Here is an 11,250-nt window from a genome sequence, read left to right as displayed (position 1 = left end):
ACACTAATAGATGGAGAAATATACCATGTTCATGGATTGGAAGAATCAGTATAGTGAAAATGAGTATACTACCCAAAGCAATTTATAGATTCAATGCAATCCCTATCAAGCTACCAACAGTATTCTTCACAGAGCTAGAACAAATAATTTCACAATTTGTATGGAAATACAAAAAAACCTCGAATAGCCAAAGCTATCTTGAGAAAGAAGAATGGAACTGGAGGAATCAACCTGCCTGACTTCAGGCTCTATTACAAAGCCACAGTTATCAAGACAGTATGGTACTGGCACAAAGACAGAAATATTGATCAATGGAACAAAATAGAAAGCCCAGAGATAAATCCACGCACATATGGACACCTTATCTTTGACAAAGGAGGCAAGAATATACAATGGATTAAAGACAACCTCTTTAACAAGTGGTGCTGGGAAAACTGGTCAACCACTTGTAAAAGAATGAAACTAGACCACTTTCTAACATCATACACAAATATAAACTCAAAATGGATTAAAGATCTCAATGTAAGACCAGAAACTATAAAACTCCTAGAGGAGAACATAGGCAAAACACTCTCTGACATACATCACAGCAGGATCTTCTATGACCCACCTCCCAGAATATTGGAAATAAAAGCAAAAATAAACAAATGGGACCTAATTAATCTTAAAAGCTTCTGCACAACAAAGGAAACTATTAGCAAGGTGAAAAGGAAGCCTTCAGAATGGGAGAAAATAATAGCAAATGAAGCAACTGACAAACAACTAATCTCAAAAATATACAAGCAACTCCTACAGCTCAACTCCAGAAAAATAAATGACCCAATCAAAAAATGGGCCAAATAACTAAATAGACATTTCTCCAAAGAAGACATACAGATGGCTAACAAACACATGAAAAGATGCTCAACATCACTCATTATCAGAGAAATGCAAATCAAAACCACTCTGAGGTACCATTTCACACCAGTCAGAATGGCTGCGATCCAAAAGTCTACAAGCAATAAATGCTGGAGAGGGTGTGGAGAGAAGGGAACTCTCTTGCACTGTTGGTGGGAATGCAAACTAGTACAGCCACTATGGAGAACAGTGTGGAGATTCCTTAAAAAACTGGAAATAGAACTGCCTTATGATCCAGCAATCCCACTGCTGGGCATACACACTGAAGAAACCAGAAGGGAAAGAGACACGTGTACCCCAGTGTTCATCGCAGCAGTGTTTATAATAGCCAGGACATGGAAGCAACCTAGATGCCCATCAGCAGATGAATGGATAAGAAAGCTGTGGTACATATACACAATGGAGTATTACTCAGCCATTAAAAAGAATACATTTGAATCAGTTCTAATGAGGTGGATGAAACTGGAACCTATTATACAGAGTGAAGTAAGCCAGAAAGAAAAACACCAATACAGTATACTAATGCATATATATGGAATTTAGAAAGATGGAAACAATAACCCTGTGTACGAGACAGCAAAAGAGACACCGATGTATAGAATAGTCTTATGGACTCTGTGGGAGAGGGAGAGGGTGGGGAGATTTGGGAAAATAGCATTGAAACATGTATAATATCATGTATGAAACGAGTCGCCAGTCCAGGTTCGATGCACGGTACTGGATGCTTGGGGCTGGTGCACTGGGACGACCCAGAGGGAGGGGAGGGGAAGGAGGAGGGTGGAGGGTTCAGGATGGGGAACGCAGGTATACCTGTGGCGGATTCATTTCGGTATTTGGCAAAACTAATACAATATTGTAAAGTTTAAAAATAAAATAAAATTTGAAAAAAAAAATAAAGTTAAGACAGTAAATCTGAGTTCTCATCACAAGAAAAATATTTTCCTTTTTCTTTAATTTTGTATCTATGTGAGATGTTGGATGTTCAGTAAACTTATCATGATAATCATTTCATGGTGTATGTAAATCAAATCATTATGCTGTACACCCTAAACTTATTCAGTGTTGTATGTCAATTGTATCTCAATAAAACTGGAAGAAAAAATAAAATGAGACTGTCATCAAAGTGGGGAATACAATTTTGAAACTGTCCCGGAAGGTCTCAAATCTGAATAGATCAATTCAGCTTCCTCCCTCTGCCTTGAGCCTGAACATCTGTCCAAGTTCTTCATTCTCATCTCTGATTCTTTTTCTGGATAGAATGACTTTTTCCATAGTCTTGGCATTTCCCCATTTCTTTACTTTTTGTTACATTTTGTCCTCAATCTTGAGTGCTTTTTACTAGTTAACACCCTGCTCTGCCAATCTTGGGAGCATCAGGTCTGCTATGACTTCCCCCCACCATTTATCCATCCACTCACACATCTGTCCATCCCATCCAACCAACCAGCCATTCATCCATCTGTTCATTCATTTATCCATCCCTCCACGGATCCATCCATTCATCAGTCCATCCAACACCTGCCCATTCATTCGTTCATCCACTCATCTATCCATCCATCTACTTCTCCATCCAATCACCCATATGTCTATCTATCCAGCAAATATTTTCTGGGTGTCTATTATGTGCTGGGCACTGGGAATACACTGTATAAGACAGACATGATCCCTGCCATAAGGTAGCTCTAGTCTATGATAGAAACTGGAGCCAGTGCTGTGAGGAAAAAGGAATTCAACACTTTGAGAAAGAAAGCGGAAGGAAGCTTAACCTAGAATTAAGTCCTGCCTTGGCCCCTTCCCAGCTGTGTGACCTTGAGCATCCCACTCTCCTCTCTGAGACAGTTTTCCTGTCTGAAAAGGACCTAGAAACAATAGATGCTTTATAGCAATGGCACTGTAAAGTGGGTTTTAGGATCCCTGTTGACCCATTGGAAATTGCCTCTCCTTCCTCTGGGCTCCCACAGCTCTGCCAGTCTATACTTATGTTACAACTTTTGATTCTTATTCTAGTGACTGAACGAGCAGCTCCATTTTCAGAACTGATAGCCTGACTTCTTTGTCTCTGTCTCCATCAGGGTCACCAGTGTGGGAATGGGCACAGAGCTGGTGTCAGGGAGAATTTGTTGGGTAAACAAATAAATGAACAAATGAAAGAAAGAATGATGGATGTGTAACTGGATGCACATTTCTTCTGTTCTGCCCAAACTGGACTGAGCATCCATTCGTACAGGGAGAGGGAAAAGAGAGAGGAGGAAGTAGGGGACTAAGGGGGAGAGGGGAGAGAGACAGAGAGCTGTAGACAGACAAACACACACTCACATACATACACACAGAGAGACAGAGAGAGACAGACAGACACACATCTACACATACAGAGAGACAGAGACAGACACACACACACATACATACACAGAGAGACAGAGACAGACACAGACAGACAGACAGACAGATACAGACATTTAATATCACTTACTGACTTTGGAAGTAACTTCCCAAAATCAGGCTCTCTCACCACGCTCCTAGCTGCCGACACGTCAGGGCACTGAGGAGGGGTCAGGCTGCACTTGCTGACCTTGGAGAAAGGGCTGCCAGCCTGGGATCTTCTCAGGTGTCTCTTGAGAGGCCCGTCTATGAACTGGGCAACACAGCTGTCTGGGCCTTTATTGCTGGCAAGCTTTCTGTTGCTCAAGAAACCTTATGACAGGAGGGACACACCCTTGACACAAACTCGGTGAGGAAACAGAACCAAACGCCCATGGAACGAGTGATGGCAAAGCTTTGCTGACACCCCCTGGCTAAGGAGGCTGAGGCAGAGCATCCAAATTAGCCAGGGGCTTTGATGCCATCCCAACCACCAAGCACCTCCCAGATTCCAGCTCATCATTCTCATTCTTACAGCTCTTCTATCCCTTCCACATTTGACTGTGCAGATAATGCCAACTTCACATGTTTATTAACTCCTTCAGTCCTCAACAGTCCTAGGAAATCAGCACTGTTGCTCCCATGAAGCAACTGAGACTCAGAGGTGAAATGACTGTCCGACCACTAGTTGGCACAGTTGGTATTCAAATCCAAGAGGGACCAGCCCCAGAGTGTTTGGTCCAGCTCCCTGGATGGACATTTCACAGTTGATTCAGTCTCTCTCTTCTCTTCCTCATGACCTCCTTCCTCTATACTTTTTCAGCTTTAATTTTATTTTACTTTTAAATTCAATTCAACTGACTTTTAATTAAAAAATTATTTTTAAATATGATTTTAAAGGTTACTTTCCATTTATAGTTATTATAAAATATTGGCTATATACCACATGTTGTACAGTGTATTCTTTTGTTTAGCTATTTAAAAATAAACAGCAATTTTAATTAATTAAAATATTTTCAATAAAATATTAAAATTTAAATGTTTTATTTTAAAATATAAATAAATCCTCTTGAATTTTAATACCAATTGTGCCAATGATTTGTTGGCCAGTCGTGTCACCTCTGAGACTCAGTTGCTTCATGGGAGGACCAGTGATCTCTTAGGGCTTCTGAGAACTGCAGGAGATAGTAAACATATGAAGTTGGCATTATCTGCACAATCAAATGTGGAAGGGATGGAAGAGGTGTAACGATGGGAATGATGGACATGATAGCTGGATGAGCTGGAATCTGGGGGATGCTTTGTTGGGATGGCATCAAAGCCCTGGCTAATTTGGATGCTCTGCCTCAGCCTCCTTAGCCAGGGAGTGTCGGTTAAGCTTTGCCATCATTGTTCCATGGGCGTTTGGCTCTGTTACGTCCTTTCTCTTCTATTCTTTTTCATCTTTAATTTTATTTCACTTTTCAGTTCAATTCAATTTACTTTTATTTTATTTAAAAAAGTAAATTAAAATTACGATTTTAAAGGTTACTCTCCATTTATAGTTATTACAAAATCTTGGCTACATTCCCCGTGTTGTACAACCCATTCTTTTAATTAATTTTTATTTTTGGCTGTACTGGGTCTTTGTTGTTGCATGGGCTTTTTCTCTAGTTGTGGTGAGTGGGGGCTACTCTCTGGTTGGAGGTCTGAGGGCTTCCTGTAGCCTTGGCTTCAGTAGCTCTGGTTCCCAGGCTCTAGAACACAGGCTCAGTAGTTGGGGCATATAGGCTTAGTTGCTCTGTGGCATGTGGGATCTTCGTGGACCAGGGGAAGAAACTGTATCTCCTGCATTGGCAGGCGATTCTTAATCACTGGACCACCAGGGAAGCCCTATAATATATTCTTGTGGTCTGTCTTACACCCAATAGTTTGTACTTTCCTTCCCCATCACTATATTGCCCACCTCCTTTCCCCACTAGGAGCTTCCCTGATAGCTCAGTTGGTAAAGAATTTGCCTGCAATGCAGGAGACCCCGGTTTGATTCCTGGGCCAGGAAGATTGGCTGGAGAATGGATAGGCTACCCATTCCAGTATTCTTGGGCTTCCCTTGTGACTCAGTTGGTAAAGAATCCACCTGCAATTCGGGAGACCTGGGTTCCACCCCTGGGTTGGGAAGATCCCCTGGAGAAGGGAAAGGCTACCCACTCCAGTATTCTGGCCTAGAGAATTCCATGGACTTTATAGTCCATGGGGTTGCAAAGAGTCAGACACGACTGAGCGACTTTCACTTTCTTCCCACTAGTAATCGTTAGTTTTTTTCTCTAAATCTGTGAGTCTGCATCTTTTTTATTTGTGGTATTTTTAAGATTCCACATATAAGGGCTGTCATATGTATATGTTTTTCTCTGACATTTCATTTAGCATAAAGCCCTATTTTATGTTAACAGCTGTAATAAAATGTAATTCACACAGTGTATATATTCATACAATTCACCCATTTAAAGTGTACAATTAAATGGTTTTTTACTATATTTACAGAGTTGTGTGACTATCACCACAGTAAAATTTGGGACATTTCCATCATCTCAAAGAGAAATTTTGTGCCCTTTAGCTATTTTCATGAATTTCCCCCTTCCCCAAACTCCTATATTACAGGCCTAGGAAGCCATTTCTCTACTTTTTGTCTCTATCAACAAATTTTAAAGGGCTATTAAAAGACAAATATTAAAAAGCCAAAACTTTAGAACTTGGATGAAAAACCTAGACAGCGTATTAAAAAAGAGACATCACTTTGCTGACAAGGGGTCTTATAAAGCTATGATTTTTCCCATAGTCATGTATGGATGTGAGAGTTGGACCATAAAGAAGGCTGAGCGCTGAAGAATTGATGCTTTCGAACTGTGATGTTGGAGAAGGCTCTTGAGAGTCCCTTGGACTGCAAGGAGATCAAACCAGTCAATCCTAAAGGAGATCAGTCCTGAATATTCACTGGAAAGACAGATACTAAGTTGAGTTCCAATACTTTGACCACCTGATGTGAAGAGCCGATTCAGTGGAAAAGACCCCAGTGCTGGGAAAGATTGAAGGCAGGAGGAGAAGAGGATGACAGAGAATGAGATGGTTGGATGGCATCACTGACTCAATGAACATGAGTTTGAGCAAGCTCTGAGAAATGGTGAAGGACAAGGAAGTCTTGAATGCTGCAGTCCATGGGGTCGCAAAGAGTTGGACATGATTGAGCACCTGAACAACAAAACTTTAGAATTTGAAGAAAGTAAAAAGAGTAACTTTATGTCCTATAGATCTTAGAGTTAGGGTTAAAGGATTTCTTTTTATAAAAATTTTTAAAAAAATTTTTGGCTGGGTCTTTGTTACTGTGAGTGGGTTTTCTCTAGGCAGTGAGCAGGGGCTGCTCTTCTTTGCTGCGCTCAGGCTTCTCATTGTCGTGGCTTTTCCTGTTGCAGAGCACAGGCTCTAGGCGTGTGGGCTCTGTAGCTGTGGTGTATGTGCTTAGTTGCCCTGTGGAATGTGGGGTCTTCCTGGACTAATGATCGAATCTGTGTCCCCTGCATTGGTAGGTAGATTCTCATCTACTGTACTACCAGGGAAGTCCAAATTTCTTTTTTTTTTAATTAATTTTTATTTGCATATAGTTGCTTTACAGTGTTATGGTAATTTCTACTGTACAGCAAAGTGAATCAGCCACATGTATACATATGTCCCCTCTCTTTTGGATTTCCTTCCCCTTTAGGTCACCACAGAGCACTGAGTAGAGTTCCCTGTGCTATAGAGTAGGTTCTCATTCATTATGTCTTGCTCTGTGGGATACTGTCCCTCTCTCTCTGCTTCTAAGTGCCTGTTTCCGTCTCTCAGTGGTTGTCACTGTGTGTCTCTCTCTCTGAGTCCTATTAGTCTATTTCCCCATGCAGCATAGTGTTTTTAAGCTTCATCTATGTTGTAGCGTGTATCAGTATGTCATTCCTTTTCATGGCCGAATAATATTCCATTCTATGGACATACCTAATTTTGTTCATCCGTCCATTAATGGGTATTTGGGTTGTTTCCACTTTTTGACTATTATGAATTATGCTGCTATAAACATTTGCATGTAAGTTTTTGTGTAGATGTATGTTTTCATTTCTCTTGAGTTTGTACCTAGGATTGGAATATTCAAACAATACTGAAATTGTTCAGCAAAGCTGGAACATTCTCTCCAAATGCTGTAGTTACCACGGAAAACAGTATGATGGCTCTCCCCAAAGTTAAACTTAGAATTATTATTTGATCCAGCAGTTCTACTTCCGGGTATATACACAAAAGAATTGAAAACAGGAACTTGAACAGATATTTGCACACCAGTGTTCATAGTAGTATTATTTACAATAGCCCAAAGGTGGAAACACCCAAATGGGCAGTGATGGATAAAAGGATAAAAAAGTGATGTGTCCATACAATGGAATATTATTCAGCCTTAAAAAGCAGGGAGATTCTGACACATGCTATGACAAAGATGAACTTAAATGACATTATGCTAAATGAAATAAACCAGACACAAAAGGACAGGTATTGTCCTTTGATTCCTTTTATATGAGGTGCCTAGAATATTGACATTCATAGAGAAAAAAATGTAGCATGGTGGGTACCAGGCACTGGAGGAGGAGGAATGTGGAGTTAGTGTTTAATGTATGCAGAGTTTCAGTCTGGTAAGCTGACAAAGTTCTGTAGATGGATGGTAGCGATGGTTACACAGCAATGTGAATGTACTTAATACTGCTAAGCTGGACACCTAAAAATGGTTAAAATAGTAGATTTTGTGTATTTGACCATAGTAACAAAATTTAAAAAACTGGAACATTCCCATTCCTCCAGTTCTTCTTTTTGTTTTGAGATAATTCAGGTGCAAGATCAGACAGTTTTTCGCCAAATCTCCATTTCTGCCTGACCTACCCATTAGAAGCTGTTGTATATGTTGACTCATTCTACCAAATTGTTCTGTTACTGCTTTGTTCATTTAATTATATGTCTGAGTCATCTTTCTGTGTCGGTGCACATGGAACACTCATTTCTGGTTTTCTTTTTAAAAACTTTTAATTGAAGAATAAGCTATATGCAGAAAAAGGGATAGGCCATGTGTGTAACTCAATGAATTTTCACACTGAACACAACCATGCAATCATGGACATGATCAAGGAAAAGAATGACCCCATCTCTCTGTCCCTGGAATTCTTCTGCTTCTTTTCTTGTCATCACTCTGACCTTGCCTTCCCAAACATTCTCTTAATATAAACATTATAGATGAAATGTACCTGTCTTTGGAACTTTATATGAGTGGACTCACACAATATACTCCCCTTTGTCTGGTTTCATTTACTAAACATTCTGTTTATAAGATTCAGCTTTTTAAAAATTGAAGTTTATCTGATTTATTATACTGTGTTAGCTTCAGATATACAGCAAACCAATTTAGTTATACATACATATATATTTGCACATTTTTTTCTATTATAGGTTATTAAAGATATTGAATAGTTACGTATCAGTTCAGTTCAGTCGTTCAGTAGTGTCTAACTCTTTGCGACCCCATGAATCACAGCATGCCAGGCCTCCCTCAGTTCAGATCAGTTCAGTCGCTCAGTCGTGTCCGACTTTGTGACCCCATGAATTGCAGCACACCAGACCTCCCTGTCCATTACCAACTCCCGGAGTTCACTCAGACTCACATCCATCGAGTTGGTGATGCCATCCAGCCATCTCATCCTCTGTCGTCCCCTTCTCTACCTGCCCCCAATCCGTCCCAGCATCAGAGTCTTTTCCAATGAGTGAACTCTTCGCATGAGGTGGCCAAAGTACTGGAGTTTCAGCTTTAGCATCATTCCTTCCAAAGAAGTCCCAGGACTGATCTCCTTCAGAATGGACTGGTTGGATCTCATTGCAGTCCAAGGGTCTCTCAAGAGTCTTCTCCAACACCACAGTTCAAAAGCATCAATTCTTTGGCGCTCAGTTTTCTTCACAGTCCAACTCTCACATCCATACATGACCACAGGAAAAACCATAGCCTTGACTAGACGGACCTTTGTTGGCAAAGTAATGTCTCTGCTTTTCAATATGCTATCTAGGTTGGTCATAACTTTCCTTCCAAGGAGTAAGCGTCTTTTAATTTCATGGCTGCAGTCACCATCTGCAGTGATTTTGGAGCCCAACAAAATAAAGTCTGACACTGTTTCCACTGTTTCCCCATCTATTTCCCATGAAGTGATGGGACCAGATGCCATGATCTTCGTTTTCTGAATGTTGAGCTTTAAGCCAACTTTTTCATTCTCCTCTTTCAGTTTCATCAAGAGGCTTTTGAGTTCCTCTTCACTTTCTGCCGTAAGGGTGGTGTCATCTGCATATCTGAGGTTATTGATATTTCTCCCGGCAATCTTGATTCCAGCTTGTGCTTCTTCCAGTCCAGCATTTCTCATGATGTACTTTGCATATAAATTAAACAAGCAGGGTGACAATATACAGCCTTGATGTACTCCTTTTCCTATTTGGAACCAGTCTGTTGTTCCATGTCCAGTTCGAACTGTTGCTTCCTGACCCACATATAGGTTTTTTCAAGAGGCAGGTCAGGTGGTCTGGTATTCCCATCTCTTTCAGAATTTTCCACAGTTTATTGTGATCCACATAGTCAAAGGCTTTGGCATAGTCAATAAAGCAGAAATAGATGTTTTTCTGGAACTCTCTTGCTTTTTCCATAATCCAGCAGATGTTGGCAATTTGATCTCTGGTTCCTCTGCCTTTTCTTAAACCAGCTTGAACATCAGGAAGTTCATGAGTCATGTATTGCTGAAGCTTGGCTTCGAGAATTTTGAGCATTACTTTACTAGCATGTGAGATGAGTGCAATTGTGTGGTAGTTTGAGCATTCTTTGGCATTGCCTTTCTTTGGGATTGGAATGAAAACTGACCTTTTCCAGTCCTGTGGCCACTGTTGAGTTTTCCAAATTTGCTGGCATACTGAGTGCAGCACTTTCATAGCATCATTTTCCAGGATTTGAAATAGCTCAACTGGAATTCTATCACCTCCACTAGCTTTGCTCGTAGTGATGCTTTCTAAGGCCCACTTGACTTCACATTCCAGGATGTCTGGCTGTAGGTGAGTGATCACACCATGGTGATTATCTGGGTCATGAAGATCTTTTTTGTATAGTTCTTCTGTGTATTCTTGCTATCTCTTCTTAATATCTTCTGCTTCTGTTAGGTCCATACCATTTCTGTCCTTTATCGAGCCCAGCTTTGCATGAAATATTCCCTTGGTATCTCTAATTGTCTTGAAGAGATCTCTAGTCTTTCCCATTCTGTTGTTTTCCTCTATTTCTTTGCATTGATCACTGAGGAAGGCTTTCTTATCTCTTCTTGCTATTCTTTGGAACTCTGCATTCAGATGCTTATGTCTTTCCTTTTCTCCTTTGCTTTTCACTTCTCTTCTTTTCACAGCTATTTGTAAGGCCTCCCCAGACAGCCATTTTGCTTTTCTGCATTTCTTTTCCATAGAGATGGTATTGATCCCTGCTTCCTGTACAGTGTCACGAACCTCAGTCCATAGTTCATCAGGCACTCTAGATCTAGTCCCTTAAATAGATAGATAGATCTAGATCTATCAGATCTAGGCCCTTAAATCTATTTCTCACTTCCACTGTATAATCATAAGGAATTTGATTTAGGTCATGCCTGAATGGTCTAGTGGTTTTCCCCACTTTCTTCAATTTAAGTGTGAATTTGGCAATAAGGAGTTCATGATCTGAGCCACAGTCAGCTACCGGTCTTGTTTTTGCTGACTGTATAGAGCTTCTTCATCTTTGACTGCAAAGAATATAATCAATCTGATTTTGGTGTTGACCATTTGGTGATGTCCATGTGTAGAGTCTTCTCTTGTGTTGTTGGAAGAGGGTGTTTGCTATGACCAGTGCGTTCTCTTGGCAAAACTCTATTATTCTTTGCCCTGCTTCATTCCATATTCCAAGACCAA

Source organism: Bos mutus, chromosome 7 (genome assembly GCF_027580195.1).
Source record: "Bos mutus isolate GX-2022 chromosome 7, NWIPB_WYAK_1.1, whole genome shotgun sequence".
Classification (NCBI taxonomy): Eukaryota; Metazoa; Chordata; class Mammalia; order Artiodactyla; family Bovidae; genus Bos; species Bos mutus.
Note: the sequence above shows the minus strand (reverse complement) of the source record.